This window comes from Nicotiana attenuata, unplaced genomic scaffold (genome assembly GCF_001879085.1).
Source record: "Nicotiana attenuata strain UT unplaced genomic scaffold, NIATTr2, whole genome shotgun sequence".
NCBI lineage: Eukaryota > Viridiplantae > Streptophyta > Magnoliopsida > Solanales > Solanaceae > Nicotiana > Nicotiana attenuata.
Genome location: NW_017672777.1, coordinates 75539 through 97314, shown reverse-complemented (window position 1 = coordinate 97314; position 21776 = coordinate 75539). Strand labels below are relative to the sequence as shown.

The 21776-nt window shown below is 35.8% G+C and overlaps 1 pseudogene; it reads left to right on the top strand.

Moving 5' to 3' along the window:
• The first annotated feature begins 4942 nt into the window (after nucleotides 1-4942).
• On the top strand, nucleotides 4943-19060 carry LOC109214471 (annotated as a pseudogene).
• Nucleotides 19061-21776: the final 2716 nt, after the last annotated feature.

Genomic DNA, 21776 nt, shown 5'->3' with positions numbered 1-21776 from the left:
AAAGCAAGTTCATATTTTTAAAGGGGTTTCCCACCAAATGAAAAAGGATTGGTAGTTGGAAGTGCTTTCAAAGGTGTTTTGTGTTTGAATATAAAAAAAGATCGAATATGGTAGTTAGGTTGTTGAGTTTAGCCCTTTCAAAAGCTAAGCAAAAAAGTAGTAAAGCAATGACAGCAAATCTATTAAAGAAAGATTACAGCCATCTGCCCTTCTCTCACTTTTTACTAATGGCGCTCTGTCTTGTTTTTCTCTTTCTCTTTTACTATTACTAGGTAGGGCGTGCTAATTCAGCGAGTCATGTGTTGTACTCTTTGTATTAATTATGACCTAATTATATTTAATGCAAGCTGCTCTTGGTTATTAAACCAAAACAACATTTGAGCACTATGTGAACATGTGTTTATATGGGGAAAACTTAACAGAAAGTAGTACTCCCTCGACCAATTTGCTTTTTTATTTTGGTCCAAAATAAGTGTTAATTTATATAATCAATAAATAATTCAATTTATTTTTATAAAATTAACCTTATGTACATATCCCTAAAAAAATTTCTTACTCCTTACATTAAATATTTAATTAAGGGTAGTTTAGTCATACTAGGTATTTTTGTATAGAATTTAGTATTTTCTTAATGGGCGTGCTAAAAGCAAATTGGTCACTTATTGTGGACGAGTATAAGAAATCTTACGTGTAAATTTTCACTTTAAATGTACCTTTAATTAATGATTAAGTTGGACGCAATATAACTAACCTTTATTAATCTTTGTGGAAAATATACCATAAACAGACACAAATCCGATGCTTTCTAGTTGGCCTCTTTTTAAAAAGTATATTAATCTAATCTAAAGAAGTAACGACTCTACTTACATCAATTTTTAATTTGAAAAAGGAATAACACGTATAAATGGTGGTGTAGAATCGATAGGTTATGTAAATTTTAACCTATATTCGAGTTTAGTTTGTCAATAAATAAAATCAATCATTGACTTGGATCCAAACTGCCAAAAAATAGTTATTTTGAAAAGTACTTTTTTCATAAGTGTTTTTTGTGAAAGTTTGGAAAAAAATAATTTATGCTTGGCCAATTCATTTAAGAAGTACTTTTTGCAATATTTGATACGCAAATTGTGTTTGATCAATCTTTCTAAGAATTGCTTTTGAGTGCCAAATTATCAAAAAGGATAGTATCAAAGTCTTTTATTTATTTTAAGGAGAAAAATAAATTTAAATATTTATTGTAAGAGACTTTTTTTTATTTAATTAAAATATAAATATAAAGTGAACCTACATATAAAATATTTAAATCAATATAACATATATAGTTGTAACAAAAAAAATATTATTATCTAGTATAATTACTTATTATTTACATGATGATTTGAATAATCAAAATACATCATTCAGTATAAATTACTATATATTGATAATCCACCGTGATATAATAAGCAAAGTCACTCACATATGATAATATTTCTCAACAATTTCTTCTCTAATTCGCAACGCCTCCACAATAGTAGAAGACTTGGCTTACATTTCTAAATGAATAAATGAAGAAATTATTATACATGATTGTTTGTAGGAAAAGAATTGATAATCAAAAGAATGATATAGATAATTTGTAAAAATAAGAAGAAGATAATTCAAAAAGCCACAAAACATTACACAAAAAATAAAATAAAAAACGAAGTCAAAAAAGAATTTTAGAAAGTTACAACATGATTCATGCATCTATGGTAGAAACTAAAAACAAATAAGAAAAGAAAACGCTTAAATTAGTAAGGGATAATTTGGAAAATATAAACTTATGGTGAAGATAGTTTTATCTTGAACAAATTAGTTTTCTATTTCTTCCTAAAAGTAGAAAAATTACTTCTGATGCTGGCCAAAAGTACTTCTTCATCTTGGCCAAACAAATTGAATTTTTAAAAAATTACATTTTTGGGGGGAAAAAAGTACTTTTGGCCTCCAAATACTTGGCCAAACATTTTCAAAAAAAATCTTTCAACTTGTTTTTCCGACTGCATTTTCAGTTTTGAGTATTTGTTGAGCTTCTAATTTTTTTTATTTTTTTATTTTGCTTTAAAGTAGCAAAATTTAACTACGACATTGTAGACATCGAAATTTTAAAGGATCAAGTTAAATCCTAAATTCAAGATACTACAGGACTCTTGAAATCCTAGGAGTCTATTAGGGTTTCTTGGAGGTTACTCTACCGTAAACCCCAACGCACACCTATATAGAGGGATACATATTCCTTTAAAGAGGGGTCTCAAAAATCTCATAAATTCTCGGGATATTCACAAAAGGATCAAGGCATAAAAAAGTGTGGTGATCAATAGATGTTCTTTTTGATAATCAAATACTTCAAGAAGAATATCCATACGATGATCGACTTTTATGGAGATCAAATAATCCAGAGAGGTCCGTATCATCCTACGTTCAAGAATACGCTGATCCAACCCTCGAATCACGGAGATCAATTCAGAGGAAGAATCAAGGGATAAACAGAGTTGTAACTCGCACTGTAATCACTTTATTCTTTTGTGGTTGCAGTTTATTTTTCATATCTTGAAACTTTATTGCAAACAAATTGGCACGCCCAGTAGGACCAATTCTGCCCATCATCTCTTCCTCCGGTAAATCGTAAACTCCGTGTTTCAAAATTATTTGTTGCGACGGTCGAGTACTTCAAGTCTCGTGTTCAAGTTTCGGCAAGCCTACTCCCCGACAAACCTTGAAGTATGGGGCATTTGTAGACATCGAAATTTTAAAGGATCAAGTTAAATCCTAAATTCAAGATACTACAGGACTCTTGAAATCCTAGTAGTCTATCAGGGTTTCTTGGAGGTTACTCTACCCTAAACTCTAACGCACACATAAATAAAGGGATACATATTCCTTTAAAGAGAGGTCTTAAAAATCCCATAAATTCTCGGAATATTCACAAAGGGATCAAGGCATATAATAATGTCGTGATCAATAGATGTTCTTCTTGATAATCAAATACTTCAAGAAGAATATCCATACAATGATCGACTTTTATGGAGATCAAGTAATCCAGAGAGGTCCGTATCATCCTACGTTTGAGAATAGCTGATCCAGCCCTCGAATCACGGAGAACAATTCAGAGGAAAAATCAAAGTATAAACAGAATTGTAACCCGCAATGTTTATCAATAAAATCACTTTATTCTTTTGTAGTTGCAGTTTATTTTTCATATCTTGAAACTTTATTGCAAACAGACATGATTGCCAATAAAAATTGTACAATATATTTAAAAAATAAATACAATAAGGAATTTGAAATTTTATGTAAAGTAACAAAATAAGAAGGAACAAAAACTAAAATCTTTAGGTAAAAATAAAAGCCGGCTTAAATACTTAGAAAATACGTAAAAGAAATTTTTTTATCGAACTGATTCTTTCGGTTAAAACCGACAAAAGCACTATCATTCAAACATTGCAATTAATTATGACTTAACTACTTAAATTCCACAACAAAATGATGATTAATAGGTTTAAGCAAAGGGCAAGAAATTCATAAAGAAGGGTATTTTTCAGGTCAAAAGAAAGAATGATTTAGGCATTTGACTTTTAGTTGCAGAGTATCACGATGTTAGAAAGAAAATCTTGCAATTTTACAGAGAAAAAGTAAAAAAAGTTAGAATAAACATAAAAGTGAAAATCCAGATCTAGGAATATGTGATACCTTGATTGTGATCCGGGTTAAAAGAACAAAACTACGTTTGAAATTGAACGGTCCAAAATTAAATTTCCCAATGAAGACAAGAATATGCTGTAGAAAAAGCAGTTATCAGTAGTGAATTGCCTAAACGAAAAAAGGTAATTTTGCAGCTGATAATTGTGGAGAAGTTTTATTGTATGCCTCACACAACTTACATTAATTGTGTGAAGCTCCTTTTTGTCTCACAAATTTGTGGACCCTAATTTTACTGTTTACCTCGAAAATACGAGTAACAATTAAATTTGATTTGTGGTTTCAAAGATATGTGATTAAATTTAATACCAATTAATAATCAAGAAATATGAAGTATAAATGAAAGAAATAAGTGAATCAAACAAATGTTACTCATCAATAGTGACCTCGAGATGAGCCAAGAACAATAAAATAAGAACAGTAAAGGGAAAGGATAGTTCTGATGAACAGTAAGCGAAAAGTAGAGAGTATATTCCTTTCCAATGATTAGATTATGTTACAAATGATTGGGGTCCCCTTTATAAGGTAGGGGAACCCTAAATAAGATACATTTCTATTTACAATAGGGAATATTATTGGTACCACTATCTAACCGCCTAGTACGGAATCATACAATCCTATTCCGGGATTTGCGCCATGATCTTGGGGACGTGGCAGGAATGTAGCTCATTCTGTTATAAATCCATAATGGTACAATTTCGGGGTCGAGCATACTTAACTTCGGTATTCCTCGCACTCCTATCTTCGGGCATTGCATTCCGTCCTCGAGCTCGAGTGTAGTCTGTCGACCTCGAATTCGAGCTTACTTGAACTCGGACCTAAGGCGATCCCTCGAGCCTGGAAATCGGGCGTGCCTGATTTCGACCGTATACAGATAGTCCCCGTGTTTCTTAGAGTAGGTCGATAAGAAACGATTTGATCCTCAATGCTCCGATGCCTCGGTCCCAATGCCAATCTCGTGATGTCAGCGGCTGAAGTGGTTGAAAGGTCGCTTCATGCAATTTCCAAAGTCATTAATTGGAGGCAGCTGACGGTCGGCTATTTGGCTTCCCCAATACGCTTAAGTGACTTCTATAAATAGGCCAACTTCACAACTTTTGCAAACTTTATTTCTCTAATCGTTTTCAAAATCTCATTAGCTCTTTCAACTTCTCTGAGTTCATCCTTCTCTTTAACTTTCCCTTACTTCATCTTCAACCCTTTCTCTCTGAATTTGTGCAACATAATGGCTAAAACATCTAAATTTGTTCCTCAAAAAGAAAAAGCCTATTCATCATCGCGGCTGACCAGAAGTAAAACGGTGGTGCCGCTTCGTATCGAGGAGTGTATTCCCTCGCCGTGTGAAACAACATCCGATTTCAAAATTAAAAAACCTGTATCGACGCCAGGCCGATGTGAGCCCATGTCTCGATACATCTATTTGATAACCAAAGACGAGCTTGAGCAGGTAAAAAAGGACTGTAGTTGGGAGAACAAAGATGTAGTTATCCCTTCCCCCGAGGAGGACATCACTACATACAAAGCGGGGTACTTAGCAAGAGTTCTTAGCAGGAGTTCTTTCTCCACTTTGGGTACGAGGGACGTCGTAAAATCGGCCACCAAGTCAGCTAGGATTTGAGACTTGATGGCCGTTCGGGGTTGATACTCGATATCGTACCTGCTCAGTTCGACGGCCCATTTGGCCAATCGGCCCGATAGCTCGGGCTTATGCAAAACATTTCGAAGGGGTAAGTGGTTAATACACATATAGGATGACATTGAAAATATGGTTTTAGCTTTCTAGATGCGCTTATCAATGCAAGTGCTAATTTTTCTAAGTGAGGGTATCTAGTTTCAGCATTTCCTAGAGTCTGGCTTACATAATAAACAGGGAATTGCGTGCCTTGCTCTTCTCGAACTAGAACACCACTTACCGCTATCTCGGATACTGCCAAGTATAGGTAAAGTTTTTTGTCTACCTTCGGGGTGTGAAGCAAAGGCGGGCTCGACAGGTATCGCTTTAATTCTTCTAAGGCCTGCTGACATTCCGGGGTCCATGCGAAATCCTTTTTCTTTTTGAGCAAGGAAAAGAACCGATGACTCCGATCTGACGACCTCGAAATGAACCGACTCAGGGCAACAATTTGTCCCGTTAGCCTTTGTACGTCCTTCACGCTATCCACAACCGTGATATCCTCGATGGCCTTGATTTTATCGGGGTTAATTTCGATACCTCGATTCGATACCATGAAGCCGAGGAACTTACCCGATGCAACTCCGAAGGCACATTTCTCCGAGTTAAGCTTCATGTTATATTTTCTCAAAATTTTGAATGTTTCCGGCAAATGAGTTAAATGTTCCTCTGCGCGCAGGGACTTAACGCACATATCACCAATGTAAACTTCCATTATTTTACCTATTTGTTCTTCGAACATTTTGTTGACTAGGCGTTGATATGTAGCTCCCGCATTTTTTAGCCCGAAAGGCATTACGTTGTAACAATAAGTTCCAAATTTAGTAATAAACAAAGTCTTTTCCTGGTCCTCCGGGTTCATCTGAATCTGATTGTACCCGAAGTAGGCGTCGAGAAAGGTTGGGATCTCGTGGCCGACCGTGGCATCGATCATATGATCGATGTTGGGCGGTGGGAAAGAGTCTTTTGGGCATGCTTTATTCAAGTCCTTATAGTCTACACAAATTCTAAGTTTATTTCCTTTTTTAGGAACTAATACTACATTGGCTAACCATTCAGGGTACTTTACCTCCCGAATAGACCCTATTTTAAGAAGTTTGGTTACCTCATCCTTTATTAACGCATGTTTCACCTCGGACTGGGGCCTCCTTTTTTGCTTTACCGGTTTGATCCTGGGGTCGATGCTTAGTCGATGTGTGGTGATTTCCGATGGAATCCCTTTCATATCTAAATGAGACCAAGCAAAGCAATCCATGTTATCAATAAGAAATTGAATGAGTTTTTTTCCTGAGTTCGGGGGTTAATCCCGTTCCCAGGTATACCTTTCTTTCGAGCATGTATTCGATCTGTATAACCTGCTCCAGTTCCTCGATAGTTGATTTGGTTGCACCGGACTCTTCGGGGGACGACGAAGGTTCGAGGAGCAAGGAAGTCCTCTTCTTCGTCTTCGATTACCTGTTGCTCCGATTCCGTCGAGGCTGGGGGCGGTGATTGCTATTTAGCCGCCTGCTTACCTTTGGTGCTCGATTTCTCCGAGGTCAAAGGCTCTGGTATCGGCACCACTTCCTCGACTGCAAACATCTCTTTTGCAGCATGTTGCTCTCCGCAGACTGTTTTCACTCCCTCTTCTGTTGGGAACTTCATCATCTGGTGAAGAGTCGAAGGCACTGCCCTCATGTTGTGTATCCATGGTCTCCCGAGGAGTGCATTATACCTCATGTCGCCTTCGATGACATGGAATTTTATGTTCTGTATGGTTCTGGCTACGTTTACTGGTAGGGTTATCTCCCCCTTTGTCATTTCGCTTGCCTTATTGAAGCCATTTAGGACCCGGGATGCAGGTACAATATGATCTTGTAGGCCGAGTTGTTCCACGACCCTCGATCTGATTATGTTTGCCGAGCTACCTGGTTCCACTATAGCACGTTTAACTTGAATTTTATTTAAAAGAATAGAGATTACTAGGGAGTCATTGTGCGGTTGGGATATGCCTTGTGCTTCCTCGCCACAAAATGATAAGACGTCCTCGGGCACATAGCTCCGAGTCCGTTTTTCTCTGGTGATTGATACCTTGGTGCTTTTGAACACAGGTCCTTGCGGGACATCGACACCACCAACGATCATGTGGATTACATGTTGTGGTTCTTTTTGCTCATTTTTTCATGCATCTCTCTCTCTGAAGTGGTTCTTGGCTCGATCACTTAAAAATTCTCGAAGATGACCCTCGTTGAACAACCGAGCCACTTCTTCCCTTAACTGCCTGCAATCTTCTATTCTATGACCATGTGTGCCATGATACTTGCACATCAGGTTCGGGTTCCTTTGAGAAGGATCGGTTTGTATAGGCCTGGGCTTCTTGGTGTCTTTGATTCTTCTAATAGCTGACACAATCCCCGATGCGTCTATGCTAAAGTTGTACTCCGACAATCTAGGTGCCTCTGCGGGGTCGGTATGCTTATCGAACCCGCTCTTACTCATGAGTCATCGAGAACTTTGACCTCGCTCGTTTCTGGGGTTGTTTCGACTCGAGTTGTTATTTCTTCGTTTGACATACGACTGATATCGCTCCTTGTTTGACCTTGATTCCCTGTCTGTATCCCTCGGGGGCTTGGCTGTGAATCTATTAGGATGAACTGAACCCGAGGGGGCTCCCAACTGGTCGTCCTCGACCCTGATTTTTGATTGATAACGGTTGTGCACATCTGACCATGTCACAGCTGGATAGTCGATCAGATTCTGCTTTAACTGTCGGGACGCGATCGAGCACCTTTCATTCAAACCCTGCATAAAAGCTTGTACTGCCCACTCATCTGAGACCGGTGGTAACTCCATTCGCTCCATTTGGAACCTGGACACGAACTCCCTCAACATCTCGTCGTTCCTTTATTTTATCTTGAAGACGTTCGATTTTCTCGTGGCCACCTATATGGCCCCGGCGTGTGCTTTCATGAAGGTGTCTGCTAATATAGCAAATGAATCAGTAGAGTTAGGAGGTAAGTTGTGATACTAAATCATAGCTCCTTTCGACAATGTTTCTCCAAACTTTTTCAACAAGACTGATTCGATCTCATCGTCATTCAAATCATTTTCTTTGATCCCGCAAGTGTATGAGGCAATATGCTCGTTATGGTCGGTTATCCCGTTATATTTGGGTATATCGGGCATGTGAAACTTTTTAGGAATAGGCATCGGAGCCGCGCTCTGAGGGAATGGTTTTTGTATGAACTTTTTGGCATCTAATCCTTTCAGAACTGGAGGTGCTCCCGGTATTTGGTCGACATGGGAGTTATAAGTTTCCACCTTTTTGTCATTGTCTTCAATCTTCTTTTCTCCGGACTCGATCCTCTTGGTGAGCTCTTCGAGCATCTTCATAATGGTGGGGTCAGTCCCCGAGTCATTTCTGTTTGACCTCTCCGGTGCTGGTTCAGCACGTCGAGTGTTCTCATGTTCAGCTACACTCGGAGTCTTATTTTGACTTTGAAGTTGAGCAATGTCGATTTGTTGAGCTTGCAGCATCTCGAATATCACTTGGAAGCTAATTCCCCCCATCACCCACTCCTTGTGTTCCTTGGCCACTAGGTCGGGCTTCCCTGCGTACACTCCCTCCGAGGTCTGTGCCTAAATCCGCGTTTAGAGCAATGTGTGAACTAACGTCAACGGGTTCCATATTTGGCACTTCTCCGGTCGGGCTTTCCAATGATTAGATTATGTTACAAATGATTGGGGTCCCCTTTATATAATAGGGGAACTCTAAATAAGATACATTTTTATTTACAATAGGGAATATTATTGGTACAACTGTCTAACTGCCTAGTACGGAATCGTACAATCCTATTCCGGAATTTGCGTCAAGATCTTGTGGATGTGGCAGGAATCTAGCTCATTCTGTTACAAATTCATAGCGGTACAATTCTGGGGTCGAGCATACTTAACTTCGGTATTCCTCGCACTCCTATCTTCGGGCATTGCATTCCGTCCTAGAGCTCGAGTCTAGTCTGTCGACCTCAAAATCGAGCTTACTTGAACTTGGACCTAAGGCGATCCCTCGAGCCTGGGAAATCGGACGTGCCTGATTTCGACCGTATACACTTACACTTCTGGGTCCACAATAATCTGAGACAAAAAAGATGCCTCATACAACTAGTGCTAGTTGTATGAGACACAAAATAAAATTTTCCGATAATTCTGCTGTATTGGCTACAGAATATTGGACTTTACAAAGACAAAAGTTACTCATTTACTGTTTTGTATATTTGTCATTATGTCATAGAATAAAAAAGGAAATCCGGTATACAAAGCATCTCATATTAATTAGCACAGAATCCAAATCCAAGGGTATGATATAAACAACTTACCAAGGGCATATATAGCTTTTCGACTAATGGTTCAATTGAATCCGTAACTTTCGGCATAGAATATGAATTTATATGTAAAAACTTACTAAAATTTTAACAAACATTAGACAAACTTCGTGTAATGTTAGGTATGTAAAACACTTTCTATATATGAAGGAGATATATGCAAATATATATATATATATATATATATCGCTTGTTAATTCCTAACATTCCATAAAAAGGATTTTAAAATGTATAGTAATCGCCCTTCCTACCTCTATTTTTTTTTTTTCATTATAATTGTTTAACTTGGCATGTGGAAGAAAACAATAAAGCGAAAAAAGAAAAAGCCAAATGGAATTTTTGAAAGATGGAGAAAGGAGACAAATAGAATGCATGTGCAATTTCCTCCATTGCCGCAGAGCTTCAACTTTCAAACTAGTCATTTTCAACTGCAGCAATTTGCAGGAGAACCAGATTTCATGAAAGGCACCTTCCTTCTTTCCTTATTTGAATCTTGAAATTACGTATCAGTCCCAAACAAGACAACACATATCCTCAGAATTCTATTTATATTTATTTATTTATTTTATAATTTATTTGGGGTCACAATCTTCCCTCAGTGAAAAGTGCAATTCATTGACAATAATATAGAATTTTGTGTCATCTTGTCAACCAAAAGAAAAGAAAAAGGAATTAAAAAGAATGAAAAATGAACTAATATATGTGTTGATTCAATATTTTAATATTTTTGAGAGATTCAAACTTCGGAACTAGCTTATTTGCATAAGAAATGTCTACAAAACCACTACGTAAATAAAATGGGATCATAAGTCTCGGTTTTAAGTAGTTCATTCATTTTTAATAGGCAGAATAGCCTGGGAGACATTTGTACTTATTCCGGTTTGTCATCCCGGTCCCTACACTCCATAAAATTTCACCCAGACACTTCAACTTAATCTAAACAAGACTTTTAAACCCTTCTGACTAGGGGTGTACAAGCCAAACCGTCAAGCCAAACCGAACCGACGAACCAAGTCAAACCGAAGAAAAAAACCGACTTGTGGTTTGGTTTGGTTGGTTTGGTGTTGGAAAATAAAAAACCGAACACTTTTGATTTGGTTTGGTATTAATAAAAATTAAGTCAAACCGAATCTAAACCAAACCGACATAATATATATATATTTTATACATAAAAGATAATCATTAAAATCAAATTTGTAAATATTTTCTAAATTATTTTATAGTTTTTAATATCTTGAGATATTATTTCTATGTGGGCTTGTAAATTTACTATCCACTTAATAGATTCTATATTCTAATTTCTAAATTCTAACTACACAACCTAAATTTGAAGCCCAAACTAAAACCCAAATAGTGAAAACCCAAATGTATTCACTCTTCCGTATATTTCCATCTACCAACTCCAAAATCAAAAAAACCCCTAATAGTGAAAACCCTTCGCCGCCAGGTTCATTCTTTGCAATTTCGAGCCACTGTTCAAGTTTGTAATCACATAGTTGTCTTACTGCTCGATTACAATTTGGTAAGCTAAAGTATTTGATTAAACCAATTATGTTATTTTGTCCCTTTAAATTTGGGTATAATTGTTATCTTAGATTGTGAACAGTGTAAATAAACATTCCTGCAGAACCTGGAATAACTAAATGGGATTGGTAATTAAAACTTACTAGGTGTTGTATTAATATTAGGAGTAGTTTGATTACAGAGTACATAATATATTTACCTGAAATTTGGGTTCCAATCAAGCTCTGGCCATTGGGCTTCAAGTAGCATTGACGAGGCATCTTTGTGATCTCTTTTTGCAGTAGTAGAACAACTATTAAAATATTGTTGAATGGTATGCGTGTTAAAATTTGGGTCCTGAAATATTGCATACATCTTTTGTCAACGCGTTAAATGTTAAAGGTTCTCTAACAAGTAACACTTGAATTTTTGAGAAAGCCTCCGAACTTCTCTTTTTCTCATTTATTTTTCTTAAATTCAGTAAGTTAATTCAAATATTTTAATTATGTGTAGAGACTCTCTTTGTTAGATGGAAACTAACCACTGGAACAGATGTGGAGATGATTGTCAATGATCCTACTGAAATGTGCGGTGGCAGCTCAAAAGAAAGGGTAAAAGCACTCTCAATACACGCACTCCTCCTAAAAAGCAAAAAAAGGACAAATCCTTTCGGATCCTGATTCTTAAGTTGGTAAACTGGAGAGAAACATCTGAGATTTTGGAATCAACTTTACAAAATATTTTTGATAAAGGAGGCAAACGTAGAAGCAAAAGCAATTATTGTGTAAAACACTTTGCTTCTGAACCAAGTCTAATGGAACTTCTTACTTTGTGGAATCATTTAAATGTTGAAGTGTCTTAAATCTCTTTTAGATTTTTTTGATAGGAGCAATCAACATTGAAATACACCTATCCAAGAAGGGGGACAAGAAAACTAGTAAAAATTTTATTGAAGGTGGTGGTGTATAAATGGTGGAGGATATTAGGAGGGCAAATTGGCCGAATTTGTTATTATTGATGCAAGCCATTTTAAAGTTGTTGAGGGAGAAGGATTTAAAAGTTAATGTCTAAGGCTTTTGCCCTAATTTTGAATTACCTTCTCGTGTAATTGTGGGCTAAGATTGTTTGAAGATTTTATCAAGAGAGAAAGAAAAATTAAAAAAAACTTTATCAAGAACCAACATGTATGTCCTTACTAAGTGATACATGGTCCATCACTCCAAAATTTTCACTTATATGGTTGTCACCGCCCCATTGGATGATGATCGAATGGAATATACAAAAGAAAAGATACTTAACTTTTTTTTCAAAACACCAGATCATAAGGGAGAGACTATTGTAAGGGTATTGAAGCTTGTTGTTTTAGAGTGGGGTATTGAGAACTTGTTTACGGTGACACTAGATAATGCAAGTGCGAAATGATGCTGCTATTAAGCATTTGAAGGGCACACGTATTGAATGAAATGGAAAGGAACATTTGGAAAGATGAGGGAGATGTTGTGATATTTTGCTATCTCGTTGGGAGAAACATTTGGAAAGATGAGGAGATGTTGAGAAAAAAATCTGAGCTTAGAGAAATATAACTTGACGGAATATTTGGAGAAGACCAAGGATTTAAATATCTTGGCTTGGTGGAAAGCTTCATCTAGTAAATATCAATTCTTATCAAAAATGGCAAAAGGGATGTTCTTTCAATTTCCTATTTCTACTGTTGCAATCTGATCCAGCTTTCAGTACGTGGTCGAATTCTTCGATTGCTACCCGAAGTTCTTTATCAACCAAAAGACGGTAAGAAAGCTCTTATTTGGCACTAACAATGGATAAAGTCACCTATAGGATTGCAAGCTTCAAGACTATCTAGAAGAAATTAAGAAAATTGAGCTATTGAAGAAGGGTAATTTTATAATATTATTAATTCGTAAATGAATTTGATTCTATCTTTATGATTTTTTTAAACATGTAACTGTTTTTTTTCCAGAATGTCCAGCGACCCTTTGAGTAATTGATTAGTTCAGAACTTCAGTTTGATCAGAAGGTACTGCCTTTGGAACGATTGGTTTGGTATTTTGGTAGATACTTAATTTCCTTAAGAAAAAAATTGTTTGATGGTGAGATAGTATAATCGGGCTACAACCTAAACAATGTTCATCTCCCAAATTCTTAATACTTTTTTTGAGCTTTGATTTCGACTTCCCCCCAATTCCTTAGCCTCTTTTTGTTTATAATCCAATTTTAGTATTTAATAGCAAAACTTTTAAATGAAAATTACAAAGAAAGGCATATGGTGCCTGAAAAGTGGGGCAAGGTGTCTGCAGGAATATCTCCTTTTTTTTTTCTTTAAGCCTGATAAGCCTAACATTATTTTAACTTTTGCTTACAAGGTGCTTATATTTTATTACTTTTTGCTTCAGGTGCGCTAAAATTCATGGTATTGGGCTGCTTTGCCTGCTTATTTCTAAGCTTTTGTGTCTTGGCCAATTTTAATTAACTTAATATTTTTTGGTGGTGCAACACAGATGGGTTTGTAGCTTTTGGTTTTATCAACACTAGTTTGTTGTTCCTCTATTATGGAATGTCTCGGAGTCCGGAAGTATCCATTCTACAACAATTGCTATTCCTCGTATATTATTGTGATGAATAGTAAATCAATGCAGGCAATTGGTGATTAATTTGATCTTCTTTTTCAGCATAATATAACTAAAAAACAAAACCGAAAAATAAACCGAAAACCGAAGAAACCGACAAAAAACATGAAACCGAAAAAACCAGGTTATGTTGGTTTTGATTTGATTAACAATTTAGTAAACCGACATAATTGGTTTTGGATTTTGGGTTTTAATATAAAAACCGAACCAAAACCGCCTCACGTACACCACCTAACTTCTGACCATGACCGAGCTTAATGTGGCATTGATAAATGGCTGAAAGTGGACAAATGAGGTGATTTACACGCACATTAGGGTGCGTGAGCTAGATGATTTTTCTTATTAAAAAATATAAAAAATAAATAAATAAATAAAAATAAAATACTAACCAGGCGATTTCCCCTTTCGTTCTGCCCGCATCCCCCCCCCCCCCCCCGCCAGCATTCCATCCCCCTTCCTCTTCTTCTTCAGCCCTTCGTTCCGCCCCCCCTCCTTCTTCTTCAGCCTCCGTTCTGCTCCCCCCCCCTTCTTCAGCCTTTCGTTCTACTCCCCCCCCCCCCCCCACACGCTTCTCCTCGTCTTCGTTTTTACCTTCCCCTTTTTCTTCATCTTTCTTTCAATCCCTTCTTTCATTATGTATTTCTTCTTCCATCATGTCATCTTCCCCTTCTCTAATGACTCATCCATTTTTTTCGGTAGTTTTAAGCTTTTAAATTTTTTCAACAGCCCTTCCAAATTGGGGTGATAGGAATAAGTCAAAATTCAAAGACTTAATTCTCCGCTCTTGTATTTTTTCAATGGCTAGATAACTTTCTTTAAATGAAGAGTGAAGGAAGCAAGTGGTACTCATGGTGGAGGAGCCATGGCAGGTGTGTTATTGTTTTAAGAAGGTTGAGTGGGTGGGTTTGAAGAAGGGAGGATGGTTTTCTTTAATTTTAATTTAGTTTTTTGCTTTTTTTTATTTTAATTTTTGTTTTGTTGAAATTAAAATTTTGTTAAATAATATTATTTTGGTATAGATCTGATGTGGAGCTGATATGTCATCAACGTCAACAAGTGAGCATCACACGATTCTGGAGTTTTAAAGTCTTGTTTTATTAAGTTGAAAGTGTATGGATGAAACTTTATGAAGTGTTAGGGACCGAATACAAACAGAACAGTACAAGTGTTTCCTAAACTATTCTACCTTTTTAATATTCAAACGAAGTCATAAGATGAAAATTAAAAAAATGGAAGATTAAGAAAAGAAGGAGTGTGCAGTGAAATTGCAAAGCAATGTAACAGTCTTTAACCAAAATTTAAATGACAGAAAAAATAGTAAAGGGCATGACTCATGACATGTTGGAAAATCTAGAAGATCTTGATCTTCACGTGTTACAAATCCCAAACGTACCACTATTTGAAAAGTAGCCAAAAATAATATTTCAATTTTGCAAGAAATAAGTAGTTATTACGATATAGGCAATATTGATAGTCGTATCTTACCATCAAAAAAATTATAGCGGGACGATATAATTCTTTTACCTTTAAACAGGTCTTCAAATTCGAGACCTAAAAATAAGAAATCTCAAATAAGAATGTTTTTTTTAATGGATCTTACGCTACACGAATCTAAATTAGTCGGGACCCGACAATGGCTACCAAAAACATCGAGTGGAAAACAAAGAATATAATTGTATATTTAGAAGCTTGATAATAAAAAAGGTTTTTAGCCCATGCTGTGCATTTTCTTCCCTAATATAAATTTAGTAGGCAGGGAGGTTTAGATGTACTTTTGCAGCCATAGAACAGACTGCTATTTAATGAGGAAGAAACAATAAACTATATATTAATTTGAATATTTTTAAGTGAATCAATTCTATTAAATTCTGCTACCCAAAAAATTTCATATTCAATTCACTCACACTTCTACTTAATGTACTAAAACGGCCGAACTACTGAAAAGAACTGGCCCTAATGACAGAATTTACTCTATTCTATTTTCAGCTGACCATCAGAGAGTATTTAAATTACAGTGTTTTGTAAGCAAGATGCAGCACTTATGTGAAAAGAAAAAAGCAATTATTCCTTTGGTTGTTATTGTTTTTATTTTTATTATATTCATTCACTTAAAGCATATGTTCCTAGTGAAATTAAACTCATATTTGAATCTTAGTTTATATACATTATCTGTTACCCGGTTTTTAAATAACATGATTGTTATATTTATTTTTAAAATTAATCATCAAATTAAACTTAGAATTCAAACTAAAAAGAATGGTTAATTCAAAAGAAAAATGATAGGGTCCTAAATGTAACTTCAACTAAAAAATACAAAACAAAACATTTCATTTAGTCAACATGAAGTGAGGAAACAGACTTAATTGGTATTATTCTACTTCCCCTTAATAGCTTAATTTCTACATAATGAAGAAGAAAAAAAAAAAAAAAGAAACTGTCCATTGAAAAATAGAATACATGAAAAGGAGAAAAAAAGGGTGAGCTAAGGACACAAGTAGCAACTAGCAAAGATAGGACAAAATAAGAAGTTGACTGGTCGATCAAAATTAATTGCATGCGTTAATGAAAAAATGTGCAATATATGTATACTAATACATATATATAGAAAATTATATTATTTAATTAGCTACTATTTTTTGGAGGAGGCTTAAAAATAAGTATTTCTCGCTAAAATTTGGCAAAGCTTTTCTAAAATTTTAACACCAACAGAGGAAAAACCAGAAGACCCCACTGGATTTTGTGAATTTTGGTCTTATTAAACCAAAAATAAGCACAAGGCTACAAAACTTTACGCGGTTTCAGCCCATAAAACATTAAAACCTACTTTGTACAGTCCACAATAAAATTTTACCTTCAAATTCCCACCATCAAAAATCTCAGAAAAATAAAATAAAAAACAAATAATTAATTAATGGTTCTAACTAGGGGCAGTTTTTTGGTCCCCTCAGCAGCCTTAAAAAGTGTCAGTCAGTTTGTGTAAACTGTTACACAACTTAAAGGCCAAAAGCCCCCCCAACTTTAAAATCCCCTATTTATATCCCTCTAATTCTCTCCCAGTTTTCTAACCACCCAACTCAACTACCTTTTATTCACATTCTCTCTAGCTCTCTGTTTCTCAAAACTCAAGGCTCCACTCTCCAAAGTAAATGTCTTTCTTCTTTTTCTTGAAAAAATGCTCACAGATTGTTAACATTTCTTGAATTTAGGCTAAAAAAGTTGTAATCTTTATGCAGAACATGGCTTATTTTTGGGATTTGCTTTGTTGGTTTGTTTAGCAATGGTGTCATCAGTTTATGTGGTTAATGGTGGTGGAAGGTTGGGATTAATGCTCATGCTACTTTTTTATGGTGGTGGTGATGCCTCTGGCACAATGGGTATGCACCATTTTCTTTAAATATTTCAAAGTTCTTAAACTTTTTGTATTTTTAGGCTTTGCTTATTATTTGTGCTTCATTCTTGATTCTTTTTTTTTTTTTTGTTGCATGTGTTTTTAACAATAGGTGGGGCATGTGGATATGGGAATTTGTATAAGTCAAGGGTATGGTACAAATACTCGCAGCATTAAGTACAGCTATGTTCAACAATGGGTTGAGCTGTGGTTCTTGTTTTGAGATAAGGTGTGTGAATGATAGAAAAGGGTGTTTGCCTGGTTCAATTGTGGTCACTGCTACCAATTTTTTTGCCCACAAATAATGCATTGCCTAACAATGCAGGGGGTTGGTGTAATCCTCCCCTTCACCATTTTGACCTCTCTTCAGCCTATTTTCCAACACATTGCTCAGTACAAAGCTGGAATTGTCCCTGTTGCTTACAGAAGGGTATGTTTATTGTTTTATTGAAAGTTTTCTCTTGGAACCCCATTATTAAATACTCCCTCCGGTCCAAAATAAGTGATTTTTTTTTGGTTGTTTTTCACACAAATTAAGAAATCCACCTTTTAAGCATTAATTAGCAATGGAATTGACCATATTAACCTTTACTATCTCACATAAACACTCCTAATACAATATTCCAACACTATTTACTCCAAGGACAATGTAGGAAAAAAATAATTAATTCATTCTTGAAATCTGAAAAAACACTTATTTTGGACCACAAGAAAAAAGCCAAAAAAATCACTTATTTTGGACTGGAGGGAGTAACTACCTATGCTTTTTGCTAATTGTTTGGTACTAATCCTTAAAAGAGGGTCAGGAGAATTTTATCTTTTCACAATATAGTCAATTTACCCTTTAAGGAATGTAATTAAAGGGAAAGAAAAAATGCTAAATTTGCTTAGCCTAAGGTTTTGAAATTTCTCATGGGTGCCTTGAAAATGACATGAATTCTCTACATAATGCAAAAAATGGCGAAACCACATGTGTGGTCCCCTTTGACAATAGCTTTAATTTACTAATTTGTTTGTAACTTGGAAGTTTCCCATTTGGCTCTTTTCAATGTATACTTTTAGCCTTTACTTCTTGCTTGTGTTTTGGTAAACTTAGAATAGTAAAAATATACCAAATATTGTCACCACTAGACACAATTCTAAAGGTTATGTATAGTCAATTCCAACTTGCTTGGTATCGAAAAGGGCTGCCCGATGCACTAAGCTCCTGCTATGTTTTGCTATGTGTTGGGTTTCGAGAATGGCTGGACCATAATAAAGATCTATTGTACCTTGCATTTCTACGAGAGTTTTGTTTCAACGGCTCGAACCCTTGACCTCCTTGTCCAAATGGCTCGAACTTGCTTATAATCAATGTTTTCTTAATGTTGTACAAACATTGTCACCATATGGACCTACAATATGACACATTTTTTCTCCAAAAATACAGGGTACCCTGCAGAAGAAGGGGTGGTATCAGGTTCACAATCAATGGACACTCATATTTCAACCTTGTACTTGTAACAAATGTTGGTGGTGGTGGTGATGTTCATGCTGTAGCTGTAAAAGGATCAAGAACTGGTTGGCAACCAATGTCAGAAAACTGGGGACAAAAACTGGCAAAAACAACAACTATCTTAATGGCCAAGCCTCTCATTTAAGGTAACTACAGGTGATGGCCGCAGGTTTGATTTCCTACAATGTTGCACCTGCTCATTGGTCTTTTGGACAGACTTATACTGAAGCTTCAATTCCACTGAAAAAAATTTGGCTGCTCAAGAATTTAATATTTTAGCTAAATGGGGTTTTAAGTTTGAAGTATATTAGTAGTATACTGTATTAATATTATGTATACTAATTTTGGTCCACTAGTACTAGTATTGTGACTGTTAGTATAGAATGGGTGGTAACTCAAATAGAGTATATAGGAGGACTAATGTCTATTTTGGAGGTTTTAGTGTGGTCTCTAGGGTAAAAAATGAAAAGGGGCATATTTTAAAATTGTCCTTTTTTCATTTTTAGCCTACTTTTGTGACCTAATTCTTGAGGCCACTCTTTTTAGGGGTTCTTTTTGTTTTGGGGTTTATTTTTGTAATTTTTCCTTCTGTGGAGGGCAGAAGAGGAAAGCAGTGGTGGAATTTATCACCCGCAGTTGGTTTAGGGTTATCTTTTTAGTAAAAGTAGGACAAGTTTGGCAACTTTATTTTTTTTGGTTGCTTCAGCCTATAGCTGGAGATGGTTTGTTGTGAGACTAAAGTGTAAAAATACATTTAACTATTAGTAAATGATTTTAAGAAGATGATGCTTATGTATTGAACTTTTATTCCCTTTGTCTCTTTTCCTTTGTGTATTTTATGTATTTTTATTTTTATTTTCTTAACTTTTGTGCTATATTCTTTTAAGATGTTGATGTTTATTTGATATAGACCACAAACTACATACGCTAGATATAAAGTAAATATACTGAAGTAGCAAGCCAAATTTAAAAAGCAACTGCCATCAGCCTAACTTTCTGAATGATTATGATAAACTATCTTTTATGATCGTTGTCAGCCTAACCGTCTAAGTTAGTGTTTGGACACAGATTTTGTTGAAATTTGAAAAAAAAAATGAGTTTTTTACCGACTGAGATGAAAATGATTTTTTGAATGTTGGGGTCGTGTTGGACAATGGGCATTTTACTTGAATAGGATTTAAAGTTTTGTGAGTAAAAAATTTTAAAAAATGATTAAAATTTTAAAAACAAACAGATATTTGAAAATAAATTTTAAAAAAAAAAGTTTCTAAATTTTATTGCCAAACGGGAGCCAAGTAGTTTAAATTTTTTTTGCCTTGCACTTAAATGATCATCCAACTAAATACTAATGAACCTCTGAATCTAACCCATTTGATCTGTTTTGCAAAAAAGAAAAGGAAAAACAAAGCGTTGAAAAATTGACAAAGAAAAGGTGGATACTTGTGTTTCAAAATTTGTGGATGAGATTCTTATCCCTGTCAATGGTGAGGACATTGTCCTTCCACAAATAAAAAAAGATAACTTGAGCGTTATTTATCTAACTTTACCCTGACTTAGAATACCGTTTATAGCCTTTTTTTTAAATACAGATTTTTCATTTTGGGGCAAATATTGAGTTTTATGTAAGTTTCACCTACTAATTACTATAACTCTTAAGGGGTCGTTTGGTTTGAATACGGCTTATGTCGGAACTCGGTTAAAGTTTGCCTGGGATTATTTTGTATCCACTGTTTGGTATGCTAATATGTTAATTGCATAATTTCTAAGAAGAAGGTATAAGTTATCCCGGTGCTAATTACCCCATCCTTTATAAGGTATAAGTTATTCCGGTGTTAATTTTAATCCGGGATATTAGTTATACTGGTTTGCTAATCAACAAAAATATTAAAGTAGTATTAAATTTTTATACCAACACTATACCTTTTTTACATTGTACCAAATGACCCTAAGTGGGGGATATGGAAATAAAATTTCTGGATGGTCCCACAAATGTTGGAAATTTCCTGGAAATTTAACTGTGAGTGTTGTGGGAAGAATGGCTTCTTCCAATTCTAGTGAGATCATGCTTAACGAACTACTGCTATATTTAATCGCACAAGCAAACAATAAGGACAAATTCCATGGCTTTTTTGGTGTTTCAATTCTAAGTCAGTTGGTGTAAAGAATCAGTGCATCTAATTACTTCTTCTGTCAACATATAATTAATTTTTTTTTGGTTGTCTCACACATATTAATTAATCTAGTTTTTATAATATTAATTAATAATAAAATTAAACTTATTAACCTTAATTTGCTCATTGGAAATACAACACGGTGCAATGCTATTTGCCGATGACATAGTTTTGATTGATGAGTCGTGAGCCGGTGTTAACGAGAGGCTGGAAGTTTGGAGACTGACCTCTTGAGTCTAAGGGTTTCAAGCTCAAGCATGATGAAGACGGAATACTTGGAGTGTAAGTTCACAGCGTGAGCCGAGGGAAGTGGACATAGATGTGAGGCTTGGATCAAAAGTCATCGCAAGTGGAGGCAGCTTCAGAAGACCTTGGGTCGGTTATCCAGCGGGGGAGGGGAGATCGACGAGGATGTCAACACTCCGTAATTGGGGTAGGATGGATGAAGTGGAGGTTAACATCTGGAGTCCTGTGTGACAAGAAAGTGCCACTGATACTCCAAGGTAAGTTCTATAAAGCGGCGGTTAGACCGGCCAATGGTGTATGGAGCTGGATGTTGGCCTCACATATCCAAAAAGATGAAAGTAGCAAAAATGAGGATGTTGAGTTGGATGTGCGGGCACGCTAGGATGGATAAGATTAGGAATGATGATATTCAAGGAGAAGGTGCACATGGCTCCCATTGATGACAAGATGCGGGAAGTGAGGCTCAGATGGTTCGGCATGTGCAGAGGAGAAGTCTAGATGCTCCGATAAGAGGTGTGAGCGACTAGTTGTGGAGGGCACGAGAAGAGGTAGATGGGCAAGCCTAAGAAGTATTGGGT